The sequence below is a fragment of the Lagopus muta genome, chromosome 4 (assembly GCF_023343835.1).
Source record: "Lagopus muta isolate bLagMut1 chromosome 4, bLagMut1 primary, whole genome shotgun sequence".
Lineage (NCBI taxonomy): Eukaryota > Metazoa > Chordata > Aves > Galliformes > Phasianidae > Lagopus > Lagopus muta.
The window spans coordinates 27,351,876-27,368,012 of NC_064436.1; the positions used below are offsets into that span (position 1 = coordinate 27,351,876).

Below are 16,137 nucleotides of genomic sequence, written 5' to 3' on the forward strand. Positions count from 1 at the left end.
CGTGCAGCTGGATTGAAAACTGTAAATCTCCGGGGTAAAGCTGCAAATGCTTTTGTATTGATGGTCTGTAGAAACTCATGACATAAAGAGCAGAGCATTTGTCAACCTCAGATGAGGTACCCTTATGTACCGCGTGGTTGCTTTTGGATTACTATAGAAAAGAGGCATGTCTTTAACACGGGCATGATGTTGTTAACAGTGGCACAATGGTACTGGCTTGGTTTTGGAGCTGCAGCACCCGTGTACTGCTGGTATATGGAAAAAGTCCCAGCTGCCTGATCATTTGAATACTCCTTAGCTACAAACTTTGAAAACTTGCCCGTAACAGAGATTTAACTCAGAATAATTTTACCCATTCTTCACCTCCTCTGTCCTCTCCAGATCTGAAAGGCTCGCTTACAAGCTAACAAAAGAAATACTGGCCTAGAAATGCAAGGGTTTTCCTTACTTGCCTCACTAATGCATTGTCTGTCTGTAACCATGCTGTAGCCAGAAGTTACTTGCCATCTGTACACTTACTCTTGCGTCTGAAAACTTCCCCAGGCAGGAGATTATGCTCTGCTGTGGTTTAATGCCCTGGTATGGCTGCTTCCTGCAGACCTACTCTGCTCTGGTTTCCACTGAGACACTGAAGAAAACAAACTGCCCCCTCTTGCTGATGTTGCACAATGTTTGAGGACTTGAGGTCACTGAGGACATGAGTGTAACAAACCAGGGGATAGCTGCAGTGATTTGTTTTTTCTTCCCTTGCCAGAAAAAGGTGCCTGGAGCGCAAGAGGCCTAAGGCCTTCCTGGAGAATGCTCTAAAGAATAGAAGCGCCGTAACTGAGTGATATTTCAACCATCTGCTCCTTCCACACTGCCACAAGGGCAGGCCAGTTCCATGTGAGTGCAGTGATAGGTGAGCCTTGATGGAAGTTGCAAAAAGTTTTAATTTTCTCGTTCATTGTCAGACAGTGATCTTCACATCACTACACCAAAGGAAATAATTTTAACGTAATTAACTTGAGCTAACGCTGAAACTCCTGGGAGCAGCATGGTGTTAACTGTTCAGAGATTTTTAACTTGCTTTTTATCACGGATATAATAACACTGTTTGAATTAAGACTTCTTAATTAAATGTGACCTTGGTGGCACTGTGTTCTTAATTAAACATGACCTAGGTGACTGTACAGTTATTAACACCATGTTCGTTTGCGCTGTGGCTCTGATATGCTCTTAGACTCTTCACCCATCATTTCACTGGAGGCCAACACAGCAACTTATATTTAAATGCTCTGCAACTTTTCTATTGCTTGAATTTGTTCATTTTTTTAATGCATTATAAATCAAGAATATCAATAGTGACTTTTGTTCTGGATCTAACAACTGGTAAAAGTTTTTATTCTTAAGTACTTTTTTTCAGACAGATTGTAAAGATTGTGCTTTTTTCACATTGAATTTAAAAACCAATGCCAATGGAAAAATCCTTGTAGTGAGTCTTCTGAGAGACAAGATAGAGACGTGCACTTGCCAGATCTTTGCAGAAACCTCTTTAGAAAACACTGCTTTTCCTACTGTAAGACCTATGGAAGAAAGAAATTAGTCCCAGGAAGGAAAGGAGCAAATCTGGGCTGCAGGCCTGGCATTTCTCTGCTATGCTGGTCAAGATTCAGCCTGGACTTTGAAGCGACTCCATGGTGGGGCATAAGGTCCACAGAGTCTGTTGGCAGAAAAATGCCTGATCACTTGGTGTTGAACCAACCAATGCCTTCTGAGGAAGCCACCTAACGTTCTGTCCAAGAGATCAGTGTGCATTCACAGACCAAAAAAAGGAAACGTGAGAGACAGATGACATGTTGCCAGAATTAGTCATTGCTACACCAAGTATGCATTGGACGCAGGACTTGCCTCGGTTCAACAACTTGAAATGCAAGTTCCCTATTCCAATTTCACATGCTTTTAATGATAGTGTGTTAATATCTCCTTCAGTTTTGGGCATGACCTTTCTGAAGTGTCTGTTTCTGTTTCTCACCTGTTCATTGAGCCAAAAAACAGCTGTTTGTGAATTTTAGGAGGGGGTGCAAGGGACAGAGCAGATGAAAGATTTTCTGTATTAATTGATATGACCCTGAATGAATGCAGTTGAGCGATCTACACTATTTTGTACTGCTCGTATTTACCAGTTGCTGTGCCTGGTTCAAGGAACAAGCCTACAACCCTGCCATTGTGAAGCTGGCCAGCCTACTTTAACCCACTCAGACACACCCATCTAAACAAAACACTCCCTCTCCAAAAACCTCATGCTCCTCTCTGCACCAAGCCCTCTCACTGCAATCCTTCCCTGTGCAATCTGTCTCAACAAATCCCTTTTGCTGCCTTTGAAGTTTCTTGCTCCAAATCAGTACTTCTGTGTGTGAAAGATCCCCAAACTGGAGTGGTAGGGCAGCAGCAGGACAACCCCCCAACCTATGTCACTTGTTGCAGATTGCTCTCCAGGTGTGGTGCGTTAGATCCTGCTGTTGCCATCCACTTGGGCAGGCTGCTCTGAAAACACCTGGGGGTTACAAGCTGAGGTCAAAGAGGTGAAATGGGCTGGGAGAAGGCAGTTCTGACAGTAAGTTAGAGCCTAAGTGGGTTGGGCCTGCATTTACCCTTCAGGATGATGAGGAGAAAGTGCTGAGGTGCTGCCAGGGCAGAATGGGGTATTTTGGTGTGCAGAGGGCTATGTTGGCACCATCCTGAAAACAGTGAGAAAGCCCTGCTCTGAGGCTGCTTTATAAATGGCTGCTGGTGGCTGTAAGACATCTGGGAACCATGTGAAAACTGCAGGTGGTGGAAATATGGCATGTGGGAACACTGTCAATTGCTCAGTCAGCCTTTAGGAACAAAGATACAAAACTTCTACAGTTAGAGATCCTCCCTTGGTGTCTTGGGAAAGAGTTTGTCGTCAGTGCACACCAGAGCTAAGCTCTTTAAAAAATATCATTGTTATTTCTGGAAGGGGAGGTTGGGTCACCTTCCAGTGTTAGGGAAATCTGGTCACAGGTTTGTGCACCAGAGAAAAGAAGTGGCACGGTGTTGGCAGGTCACGCAGTCCAGTTCTGTCCATCAGGTACAACAATACCATGAAGTATGATTTTGACACAGGATTCTCTCCTTGAATTTATATTCTGTTTTACTACTGGAAAATGAGCCATGACTGTTAATTAAGGACTGTTTCCAGTTTAGGGTTGCACTGTTTATAAATGTTCAGATCCTCCATGTTTAATTCGGTATTGTCATTCTACCACAGATTTGGTCTTTACTATGAGTTATGATGTTCATGATGTGCTGCTATGTTTTAGCCTTGGTGTTAGTTTACATGTCTTTCAGTTTTCCTTTGTGCTGGTTCTTTTAACAGAACCTGGAGCAAGGGCCATCTTTATGAGAATCTTATACTTCAACCTGTAATCAGGTATAGTTGAGAAGGAGCTGTGATGCCAAGTGCTGCTGCTTTCCTCTAGCAAATGGAGATGGTCATTGTTACATATTTGAAGTAGCATCTGTTCATGTACAGATGCAGTGTTGTTGACAGATCGTTATCAGTCAGCATAAATAAATAAGAAGTTAAATGGTACAAGGAAAGCACAGTGCAAATTGTCATCAAATCTGTTCCCCGGCTCTGCAGTGGAGGTTGTGTGCTGAGTGACGATTGTAGGCTGCTAGCTACGTTGCTCTGGAAAGTGATTTGGGGTCACAGTGAAATCACACTGAATTGTTGAAGTTGGGCCCAGAGGATAACACACGCAGCCATTCAAAAAGCACCAAGAAACTTCTGGTTACAGATGGCACGAACGATGTTTTGTTATGCTTGAGATAATGCAAACATACCTGTGGCTGTTACATCTATGACAATTTCACATTTCTAGACACTCACTGGATGCTGCCCACACTTTAACTTTTATTTTTCTGCTTTTCTTAATATGCAAACTCCTTAAGAGTGTTCTAGGAAAGGTGTGGATGCTGTACCTTTAATTTACCTTCTGACAAGCCTTGGATGCTCCCCCCTTGCCTCTCTTGGATTCCTCACAGGCAGCCCATAGTCATCTAGCAATCTACAGTGTAAAATTATCACCATCTACTTCTCCAATAGCCAAAGGCTGAGGTCATATGAATACTTTGGCCTACTCACCCAAAGTGCTCTCTTTTTTTTTCCTACTTGGAGACTGAGGGTTTGTAGAAAATAATTTTCTATTTGAAAGGAAGTGCTCCTTCAATTCTGCAGCTTGAAGGGAGATTGACAACTTAGCTTGCGGTTAACAAGGTTGCCACAGGCACTGACAAGATTTGTCATTGTTCCTGAAAACTATCCTTATATGACATGGCTAATAATATTAGAAAAGCTTCAAGTTATGTCATTTGTTCATGGGCAGGGGACTGTCAAAGACATTACAACTTCTCCACAGGAAGCCATGCATGCGTCTAAAAGCTCCAAACTTGCACTGTGTATCCACAAGCAATTCTGGTGATGTTGAAGAGGAAGCAACTCCAAGTTCTTGCAGTGCAACATCAGTAGTAAAAGGATTGAGTTCCACAGTAACTTAGTTTTATAAGATCAAGTGTATATAGCATGGCAGTAAACTAAGGCTAGGAATTAAGTTGAAGAAGGATCTTAGCATGTAAACCACACGCTTTTGGAACAGCTTTTAGAGTGACATAACCTTCTCATAACTCTTCAAGTTGCTCTTTAAAAAATTATATACATTTATGAAGAGTTTAAATAATTAAGCTGCCCCAAATGGTAGACAGGGGTGTATATGTGCCTGACCAGTGGTTTTCAGTTGTGATCTGCAGTTATGCATAATTAAATCTGTGATGGCAAAATATCTGTTTGCTTATACCTGTAGCTCCTGTGAAGAGAAGGTGAGTTCTGAGTTTGTGCTCTGGTTGATCAGGTGCTATAGGTGTAGGGGGAGAGTACGTATTATGGCAGGTGTTGTAAGAAAGGCCCTTTTAGTTATAGCTTCAGAAATCCCGTTTCTTAGGTTGTAAACATGTTCCTTTTCTGAATGCTCTGCAGAAGTGCACAAGAAATGGTTTGGAAGCATTTGGTGTGCTGTAGGTTACTTGGTGAACTTGAAGGCATTCCAGGAGTAATAGAGAATTTCTCTATTCTCTGGAAAATAGAGAGCGGTGTGGGAGCTTGCTTTTTGGAGGAGTGTGTGGCAGGCCTGAGGTTTTGTAACTGCTGTGTTCCAAAAATGGTGCTTTTATAAATAAATAACATACCCTGTTTCACATGGTTTTCTTTCAGTGGCAAGCTGCCCTGCAGTCCTCAGGATTTTCCTATCCCTGCTCAAGGGAGGGACAAATGTAAGTTCACAGAAAGAGCATCTTTATTTCCTCTATGTCTAGAATTGAGAAGTATATGGGTTTTTTTATTCTTTGATCAGTCACTTCGGTCTCCCTAAGCAGCCGTCATGGCTTTCTGTGAAAGCCTGTGAAAATAAAAATGTAGCAGACAGAAATAACATTCCCTCATTCTAAGTGTGGAATGTCTCAGTGCATATTTGGCACATCCTCTGAGGCTGTATCAACAACAAGGAGAAACAAGCTGCTGTAAAGAGCAAATCAGAGAAAGAAATAGCACTTGGTGTCTTGTTCTGTATCTGCTAGGATTTCTGACATGAGTCACAGAATTGTTAAGGTTGGAAGAGACCACTTAAGATCATCTAGTCCAACCACCAACCCATCCCCACCATGACCACAAACCATCCCTCAGTGCTGCACCTGCTCTTTTCTGAGATATATTCCAAGGGCTCAGAAGTTACAACAGTTTCACTTCTGAGCAGACCGCCACACAGCACACCTTTCAGGCTGTGTGCTTTGGTGTGTGGCTTCACAAGAGCCTTCCATAAGCTGTGCGGAGCAGTGACGCCTTTAACCAACACAAAGACAGCCTGAACTCTGTGGGACGGAACCAGCAGCATTTAGATGGCTGCAAGTGATGCACGACAAACGTTTCCTTCCCTGAGGCACCAGATGGCAGCATTTTTCCTCTCTCAAAGTGTGATCTCCTCTCGGATTCTGGGACCACCACACAGGGCTGTGTGGCTGTGGAGGCCACAAAGACCTCAGCTGAACTAGCCTTTCTCTGTCATCGCCTGCTTTGTGGGAACCCGTCAGTCACACAACCCTACGCCCTCCTTTTTCCCCTCACTCTTATGTCCTTGCTCATAAATGCAGAGCTGCTTGACCATTGCTTTTTGTTACAGAAAAAAAAAATAATCATCCATGTCAGCTGCAGCAAGCTCTGTTCCCAGGTCACTCACCTTTGGCCTGCAGCACTATGGGACAAATGTGTTTGCACGAGTTGTACAACTTTACAGCTTCGTTGGACAGCAGAAGAAAGGGATTGGCCCCAGGGGCTGAGGGAGGAGCAGCTCTGGCTTGCTTTTTTTTGTTTTGTTTTTGTCTGTTACTCTGTGGGGCTGTGGTTAGTTGCTCTGTCACTGTTTTACAGATGCTATGAGCTCACCACTGGACAATTTGTGGGTTCTTTAACTTCTGACGAGCAGCCAGAAGTTGTTTTTCTAAAGAGTGTGTAACAAGGGATTTTCTAATTTTTCAGCTTTCAGCCAAATTCAGTCAGAGTGCCATAGGACAGGGAAGTGGTGGTGGAGCCTTCTCTACTCCACCCTTCTTACTTAATACCAAAAAATTGTCTATAAACAGGCAAGAGGGAGGGAAGAGCGTTCCTCAAAGTAAGCCATAAGAATCCTGTACAATGATAATGCTAAACTGAGAGTTTTGGAAAACAGTGCTATTTTATTTGGTTAAAAATATTCTAATAAAAAAAAAAAAGCCCTCAATGTTTTTTTTCACTTTCTCATGCCAGTTTCTTTCCAGTTTTGGATTTGTCTGCCCATTGGTTTCAGCTAATTCATGTGAACAGGACGGACTCAGCTTTACTGCCCAAGATAGGCAAAATACGTGCAAAAGAAATATACTGGAAATTCACCCGAAAGCTGAGTAGAATTTCATCACTTCAAGTCAATTGTACAGGTATCATCTTCCTTTTAAATAAAGAAGAAAAATATTTTTAAATATATATCTCCACAGCTTATAATGATCAATGCGATTCTTTATGTGTACTTGCTGTGAAAAAAAAAACCAACCATTTTTTTGTCTACTTATAGCTCTGTAGTTACTAACTAGCACCTTCTCTGAGAAACAGTTGCCTGTGATGAGCTTTGCAAGAAAGAGAGATGCTGGGATGGTTAAAAAAAAAAAAAAAGCATCTGATATAGAATCATAGAATCATAGAATCATAGAATCACTAAGGTTGGAAAAGACCTAAAAGATCACCCAGTCCAACCGTTCACCTATTCCCAATAGCTCCTACTAAACCATGTCCCTCAACGCAACATCCAGTCTTTCCTTGAACACCCCCAGGCTCGGTGATTCCACCACCTCCCTGGGCAGTCCATTCCAGTGCCTGACCACCCTTTCTGAAAAGTAATACTTCCTCATGTCCAGCCTGAATTTCCCCTGGCGTAGCTTGAAACCATTCCCCCTGGTCCTATCCCTAATGACACGAGAGAAGAGGCCGACCCCCAGCTCACTACAACCTCCCTTCAGGAAGTTATAGAGAGCAATAAGGTCTCCCCTGAGCCTCCTCTTCTCCAGGCTGAACATTCCCAGCTCCTTCAGCCTCTCCTCATATGGCCTGTGTTCCAGACCCCTCACCAGCTTCGTTGCCCTTCTTTGAACACGTTCCAGGGCCTCAATATCTTTCTTGCAGTGAGGGGCCCAAAACTGGACACAGTACTCGAGGTGCGGCCTCACGAGTGCTGAATATAGGGGAACAATCACCTCTCTGCTCCTGCTTGCAACACTGTTTCTGATGCAAGCCAGGATGCCATTGGCCTTCTTGGCCACCTGGGCACACTGTCGGCTCATGTTCAGCCGAGCATCAATCAATACCCCCAGGTCCATTTCCTCTACGCAGTCCTCCAGCCACACCGCCCCAAGCCTGTAGCGTCGCCTGGGGTTGTTGTGGCCGAAGTGCAGGACCCGGCATTTGGCCTTGTTGAAACTCATTCCATTGGCTCCAGCCCAGCTCTCCAGCCTGTCCAGATCCCTCTGTAGGGCCTCGCTACCCCCAGGCAGATCCACACTTCCAGCCAATTTAGTGTCATCTGCGAATTTACTGAGGGTGCACTCGATGCCCTCATCGAGGTCATCAATAAAGATATTGAAGAGGACAGGCCCCAGCACCGACCCCTGCGGAACACCACTCACGACCGGTCGCCAGCTGGATTTGACTCCATTCACCACCACTCTCTGTGCCCGGCCCTCCAGCCAGCTCCTTACCCAGCCAAGAGTGTACCCATCCAAGCCTCTGGCTGCCAGCTTCTGCAGGAGAATGCTGTGGGAGACAGTGTCAAAGGCTTTGCTGAAGTCTAGGTAGACCACATCAACAGCCTTTCCTTCATCCACCAGATGGGTCACTAGATCATATCTATCAGTATGGATTATTACAGCTTGCCATTATTTATTTTGGAACTGTGACAACTGACCAAAACATAGGGACTATGAATAGGAATGCAAAGAGCAATTAAGTGCACAAAAGAAAGGGAAAATAAAAAAAGCAATATAATTTGGCACGCAGCAAATGTTAGATCTGGTGTACAGCTGTCTGTGCAATTCTCACTGCTCTCTTGGAGGGTTTCTGTGATTTCCCACTAAGGTATCTCTGCTGATAGAGACTTAGAAACAGATCCATCTCTGTAAGCTTTGATTCTTAGTACAGCTGGTAAGATAGATGTGTTAATCCTTTACATATGAAAGATGCAAGTATCCTCCTACACATACATTACAGAGAGAAGTTTTGTTTGTTTTATGATGGGTAACTGCTGTGTACTGTTCGCTGTAAGTGGAATTACTGTTGAAACAAGCTGATTAAATCTGAGATCCCTCTTGCTGCAGTCCAGAATGAAAATATACCCAAGGGGGGACAAATTCTGCCTGGTAGTACATAGAGCTGGAGGAGAAGGTACTCCTAAAAAGTAAAAAAAAATCTGGCTTGCAGGGAAACATGCATATACAATTCCTATGGAATGAGATGTGGTTCTTGGTGGCTTTGTAGCGCCAACAGCTGCTCTACCAACTTTCATCTTGGCTTTCCCTCAAGGGGGGAGAATTGGTTCAGCCAATTGGTGCAGACACAGGGATGCTTTTCCTTGTGTGTATCCATTATTCTGTGATGTATACAATATATGGGGAGTGTTGTCAAAAGGAAGACACTGCAAACAAATCGGTAGTGTCGTATTCTGATCCTCCTCATTTTCTATTCAATAGCATTTCTCATCACCCAACCCTATTTCTCCCAGAAAACAGCGACTGTTATTACTGTTTGCATACAATGTGGGATGAGGAGGCCGGGAAGAATAGTTGTGCTGAGAGAAACTGGTTGGGGAAGAGGTTAAAAAGCCCAAAAAGTGGGTGAAAGTAGGCAAAAGTAGACAAGGCATTATACATATGACATAAAGTCCCCTTTTTTGCAGGTACAGAATGCTGGGTGTTTAAGAGCTGGTACTGATTGTACTACAGTTGTTGTACGAGGGCTGTAACTGGTATACCATGCATAATTTCTCTCGTGGTGCTTATTGTTCATTGGTTATCCTGCACAGAAACAATACAGGCACTGTAACGGACCCATGGGCTGCATTCCAACACAAGTCATTAGCTCAGGCAGGTCCCCTGAATTGGTCTAAATTTTGCTCCTGTTGATGCAGTGAGTGTAGTGATATACTTTTAATGAGTAAAGGTGGGATTACGTTGTGTAAGCAAGAAGTTTATTAGCTTGTCTTTGCTTTTATTTTTCTTTATATTTCTTTGTTTGGGTGGTATTTTCACCTTCCGTTAGCACATGTTTCATCTCCTTAAGAATCACAGAATAGAATTGTAGAACCATAGAATGGTTTAGGTTGGAGGTAGGTAACCTACCCCAACCCCCTGCCGTGGTCTGGTTGCCCCCCACATCAGGCTGCCCAGGGCCCCATCCAACTTGACCTTGAGTGCCTCCAGGGATGGAATGGATGGGGCATCCACGGCTTCTCTGGGCAGCCTGCACCAAGGCCTTACAGCTCTCAGGAGTTGAATTAGAGTTGGGCCCATCTCAGACATCCACGAGTCCTAGATAGAAATACCCTCTACATAAACAAGAATGGGGTGAAAAGTTGTATCGCAGCGATTGCAAATCATAGATTCATAGCATCCGTAAGGTTGGAACCGAGCTCTGAGGTCATCTAGTCCAGCTGCTGACCTATGACATAATTAAAAATAATAGATAGACCTGTATTTTTTATATTAATGTCCAGCATTGGAAGATGGGGTAAATGGCATGGACTCCCTTTGTCCTCAGGTGCCCAGCTTCGCTTAATAAGATGTGATACCAAAGGCAAGAGGCAATTTTATTGTGATCATTTACCCATGAAACACACAGGCCCTTCATGCTGTACATGTTAGTTCTCGTTGCATTTACCCCTGCAGCCATTCTCCAAACTGCTCAGTTCCTTCAGTGAGGGCTTTGGAAAGAGATCTTGTAAATGAAAAAGCAAACTGCTGGAAGGCAAACTGTTGTTAACAGCTGATGTCTTGAAGGAAATGAGTTTGCACTTGATGGAAAAAGGCAGAAGGGCTAATGGACACAAGCATGGATGTACTTTTGTACCCTTTCCGTAAGGTATGGGTGGGTGAAGGTTGCCCTATGGTGGCAGTGACCCTGTACTTGCTGTGTCTAGCTGATGCTTACGTGGGTAATGTGTCTCACTGGCACAAAGGAATCCTTTAGCTGTAGGGGATGCATTAGGAAACTATTTCTGCATTCCAGCATCAGAACCGTGTGGATGACAGCACAAATAATGGAATCATTAAAGCTGGAAAAGACCGCTGAGATCACCAAGTCCAATCCCATCCCCATCCTCACCACGACCACAGACCACGTCCCTTAGTGCCACATCTCCACAGTTTGTGAACACCTCCACGATCAGTGGCTGCACCACGTCCCTGGGCAGCCCGTGCCAACGCCTCACCACTATATCAAAGACACGTTTCCCAACGCTCGACCTGAACCTCCCCTGCCGCAACTCGATGCCATTCGCTGACGCGCCGTGCCTTTCGTGCACCACAGAAGGGACGCTCGGTGGGCTTCCACTCAGCGCCCAAAGGCAGCGGGAAAGCCTCAGGCCCCGCGAGGATCCCTTCCGGCCGTCCCGTGCTGGCAGCGCTCCGTTCTCCTCAGCACGGCGCGTTGAGCGGCGGCGGGTGCGTGCCGGGGGATCTTTGTCCGAGGGAAGGGAGGCACAGAACCTTCCGCGGGACTCCGAGGGAAAGCCAAACTACTAAAACCCAACATAACCGTAAATAATTTTTATTAATTGTTTTTAATAAACCACCACAGACGGACCAGAGGCGAGCGCGCAGTGCCCGCGCTCCCTGAGGGCCCGCTCCCTCCTCCCGCCATTCCCCACCCGCTCTCCTCAGGTGGCCGCGCCGGGCCGGGCCGCGGGAGCCAGCCGGGAGGAGGAGGAGGAGCGGAGGGAGGAGGCAGCCGGGCGGGGAGGGGGCACTCTGCGCCGCGGAGGAGGAGGACTAAGATGGCCACCAGCCGCCAAGGGGAGCGGCCCCGCTCCCCCCGCCCCGCCTCGCGCGGCCCCCCCGGTGCGGCCCGGCCTTGATGGGGCCGGAACGACCCCGCGGCCAGGACGCTGCAGCGGCGGCGGCGCCTCCCGCCGGAGCCCTCCCGGGCCTCAGCGGGGGAGCCGCCCTCCCGGCCCGGCCCGCACCGCCCCGCCGCGGCCACCCGCTCGCCTGACCGCCGCGCCCGCAGAGCGAAGAGAAGCGGAGAGCGGAGAGGGGCCGCCCGCCGCCCTCTCCCCGGCCCCGGCGGGCCGGGCCGGCCGCAGCGGCCCCACGAGAGCTCGCCGCCTACCCGGTGAGTGCCCACCGCCCTCGGCCGGGCCCCGCCGCTTTGTCGCCCCGCCGCGGGCCCTGCCGTGCCGGAGGGGTGCCGTGCGGGCTTGGAGCGGGGGCGGCCCGGCAGGTGCCTTTGGCGGTCCGTTACGGCCGTCACGTTCTCTATTTTGTATGGGTTTCCTTCTCGCCGCGCGGGCCCCGCCGGAGCCCGGCCTGGCGGAGCCCTGAGGGAGCCCGGCGGCCTTTGTTGTTCCCGGGGAGGCGAGGGCCGGGCCGGGCGGCCTTCCCGCAGGCACCTGACGTGGGGGGCGGCCGGGTTCCGTCGTCGTCTCCCTCACGGGGTAGTTTATTTATTTCGTCCGTGGTCTCCGACCCAGCCGCGGTGCTCACCTTGAGGGATGAGGGCCGTGGCTCCCAGCTGGGGCTGGAGATGCCGGTGTGGAGAGAGAGGGAGGCAGGCGGCGGTGCAGAAGGGTAAATGTGCCTGTTTTCTGCTGGGTTTTCGTGAATGGCCTACCTGGTTTTTTGTGTGTTTTACAAGAGTAACTCCCAGAAGGATTCCTCTGAGGACCAGCGAGCCCTGGGCTTATTTTTCTGGCTGGTTTTTGGTTAGTTGGCACCGTAGGTCTGTGTATACAAAAGCATTATATTTCACCATGGAATATGGTAGGTTTCCTGTTAGGAAAGGTAGATATTGCGCGTTGTGTTAGTAGCACAATTAGCTGGTGCATTAGCTCAGCCTGAGCCATGTGGCTGCTCTCTGCCCATGTGTGCCTTGGGTACAGGTGAGTGACACCTCCCTCGGGACCATTCCACACAGAGGTGGCCTCAGAGGGCTTCTGTTGTGTTGGGTTTCAGCATCACAGACTCCCCCAAACCTGGGCTGCAGGGAGCTGTCCTGATGGCATCATGACACATTTTAGTGCATCTGTGGCACGTTTTGGTGCCATGGCAAATGTAACTCAAGCAGTGGCACGGTGGGGTTGGCTGTGTGCACAGTGTGTATGAGCTGGCATTTGTGTGGTATTTCATGTGTCCTACAGCATGCCAATACACTTGTAGTGTTCACAAGCATGGAGTGCATTATTGCTTTGTGAGTTGGTCAACCACTATGAGATAAGCACCTCTTTCCCGATATCGTTAGGCTATAGACAGGCATGTTTATAAAGCAAAATACTTTGTAGAGTTCCCAGCTTTGATACTGGAAATGTGAAGCCCTGCATCTGCACAGTGACCCTGGTAATGAAGTGTTGTCAGTCCAGCTTCAGATACAAGTTTGGGTCACAGATGGTATTTCTGTGCCATTTGCTATGGATCTGTGTAGTTCAGCTGGAGCCAGCTCTGCAATACTGAATGCTGGGGACAGCAAAATATTTTGAGTAGAAGAATGCCTGAAATATCTGTGGTGTTAGAACAGACTCTTAGTGAACGGTGTTCTTCAGTTTGGTATGTATTTGCTGGGAAATGGACCTGTTTGTTTTTCCAATTTGCCCAACAGCTTGGAGTACGAGTGTTGTATGGCTGGAGTTATACTGCAGTTCTCAGCGAGCTGGTCATCTATTCAATTCAGAGTGAAGCAAGTTAGGCACAGTGCTGCTGTGATATTTAATAACTTCAGTGCCCATTTAGAAATGCATTGCAGCATTTCCATCTCAAGGTTTATGTGAGTTAGTCCTTCTAGTACACTGTTTCCTCATTTGCAGTTCTGTGCCCTGAGATCAGCTATCTCATAGTAGCTGAGGGCAAACTTGCCTTCAGAACAGTAATTGGAAGATGCTAAGTAAAAAGAAAACTATTTCTTGTTATTTTCAAGTTGGAAATAACAACTGTAATTCAGAAACCTGTGTGGTTTCATCTTATAACCTGGATCAGCTGAGAAGGTACCTCAGCAGTCTCCCTGCATAGCTCTGGGTCACTGGAGCGTGACTGTCAGCAGTAGTGTATGTATGTGGCCCCAAGTCTTTGGGATGTGCAGACATTTCTTGCTGTTAGAAGACTTCAGCAATGTATTTCACACCTGCAAGCCTTACTTCATCTATTTCACAGTTTTATTCCAGTGCTCAGTTGGATTTCTTGAAGTGTGGAAGACTTCTGGGCTGAGTACTGTGTGGAGATAATGGAGAGTATGGATGGATGTTGGTTTCCTGTTGGAAATACTCAAGGCTGTCATGAGATTGTTTAAAAACTGCAGAGTTTGAGCACAGCGTTTTGCCTCCCAAATGCTGCTGTTGGATGCATTGTACTGTTGGGTCGTGGGGATTCACCTCAGTTTCTGAAAGTCTGCTGAGCAGAACTATGCAAAGGAAAGCACATGGTTGGTCCCTCATTGTTAAAGTGCTGCAGGGCAAATCTGCAGATGCCGACTGGCCGTTCTGTTCGTGTTTGTAAGGGATTTGAAGTTCCTATTGCAAAATACTGGAAATATTGGCTCAGCAGTGGCCTCTGACTTGCAGGACTTCCTGCTCTAAGGAAGTCTTATATCATCTGTCCAAAATAAATAGATTTTGGGGAGGAGGAGCTGGACTACAGTACATTTTAATGTGAGAAACCACATATCTTGCTTCTAATTTACCCCCCAGTGCATCATAATTGTGGAAGTCTCTTTTTGAAAAATCTTCCTATAATAAAACCTGCATTTTGAAGTGGTAAATTGAATCTGTCATTGGGCCATAATACATGTATGCGTATGGGGAAATGAAACAGTTGATTTTTGCATGGTTTTGTATTGGAGCTTTTAGTTCACCGTGCTTTTCTTTTGTTGCTGTTGGTAGGTGCGTTGCTAACTGCAATTGAAATGTCCAGCTCACAACAAATACTTGTGTTGGTACTTTCTTTGAATTGCTGGCAATGCCGATTTATTTTCAGAAAACGCTTGCTTTGTTTTGTAGGCATCCTGAAGGAACTGCAACAGGATGTCTCTTTAACTCAGTATTTTGTTTTCAAGTTTTCATCTTGGGATAAGCAGGCTCACTCATGTACCTGCTGTTGCCTTCTGCTGGAGGCTTCATCTCCTGATGCCAGGCCTCTCTCACTTGCCCGGGCTGGGTGGCAGGATGTAGTTAGGAGGCTCCTATGCGCGCTGGGGTTGGCCGGTTGTCCCTCAGGCAGTGCTGCTGTTTTCTCTGTTCCTGTCTCTCTCTCACAATTTCTCATTTCTCTTCTGCGCAGAAATGCCTGATTGATGTGGCTCCTAAAATGATGCTGGAGTTTTGGGACTCCTGAATAATGGCAGGGGACTCTTGTCTTGTACGTAGATATGTTTTTTCACCCTTCTCATTGAGCAAAATTGAGGCTGTGGTAGTAGGACTGACCGTGTTCAAACTGGGAGAAATATTGTTTGCCATTTAGGTGGAATTAGGTTTGCCATTTAGGTGAGAACCACCACCCCATAGGTTCTATTTTATTTAAGGGAAAATGGTGTTGGTTGCTTTGTTCTTTCTGGCTTTCTGTTGGTGTCCTGTACGGGATTCAGCCTATCTGCAGCATGTAGCTGCTAGTGCCCTTGTATCGCAGAATGGTAACAGATTTGCAGCATTGGCTGTAGCATGTCTAACAAGTATCTTCTGAAATGTCCAAAGCAACTGAGTGCTGTTGTGCTAGGGAAGAGTGAGCTGTGAAGTGGACAAGGTCATACTGAGTGGTATGAAAGCACATGGCTTTACATTTTTGGGTGGCCATTAAGGGATATAAGAGAGAGATGATGTGGATGCATCTCAATTATAACAATGAGACGTGCATTAAGAGAATGTTTAATCTTAGACTTCTGCAAACACTGTTATTATTTACATGTGATGCATTGTGTTACAATGCATTTATTACAAGGAAGGAGCATTGAGCAGGTTGGCCAACTCGCTGTGTGGGCCATAATAAATTTGAGAAGAAGTCAAAGTGGATTTTCCAGATATTCTTACTTCATCTCTTTTTTATGTACTCCAGAGGAATTGCATATTACTCTAAAGTATGTAAGGGTTAAACTCAGACTTCTTCAGGGTAGGTAGGTATATGGCAGTTACACACCTATCTTAGCAAAGTCAGATGCTTTATAGCTTGGTTTTGCCCCCTGTATCTCCCCAACACATTATTCTAATATCTTGGTAGCTGGGGAAAGAAGTTGTTCCCTTTCTTGAACCATCCGTTTCCTTCCTAATGGCCATGCATGTGTGTCTGAGGCTCTGTGGTGAGCTGTTTCAGAGT

At 46.3% G+C, this 16,137-nt stretch overlaps 1 protein-coding gene across 8 annotated transcripts in view; it reads left to right on the forward strand.

Annotated features, from left to right (window-relative positions):
• The first annotated feature begins 11,368 nt into the window (after positions 1-11,368).
• WDFY3 (WD repeat and FYVE domain containing 3) overlaps positions 11,369-16,137 on the forward strand; it is a 137,020-nt gene continuing 132,251 nt past the window's right edge. For 7 of the 8 annotated variants that reach the window (XM_048942752.1, XM_048942759.1, XM_048942757.1 and 4 more), the window contains exon 1: positions 11,825-11,962. The gene's annotated coding sequence lies outside the window, so the exon portion shown is untranslated. Of the gene's footprint in view, positions 11,388-11,824; positions 11,963-16,137 lie in introns of those variants that run through there. The other variant, XM_048942756.1, reaches the window with a different exon arrangement.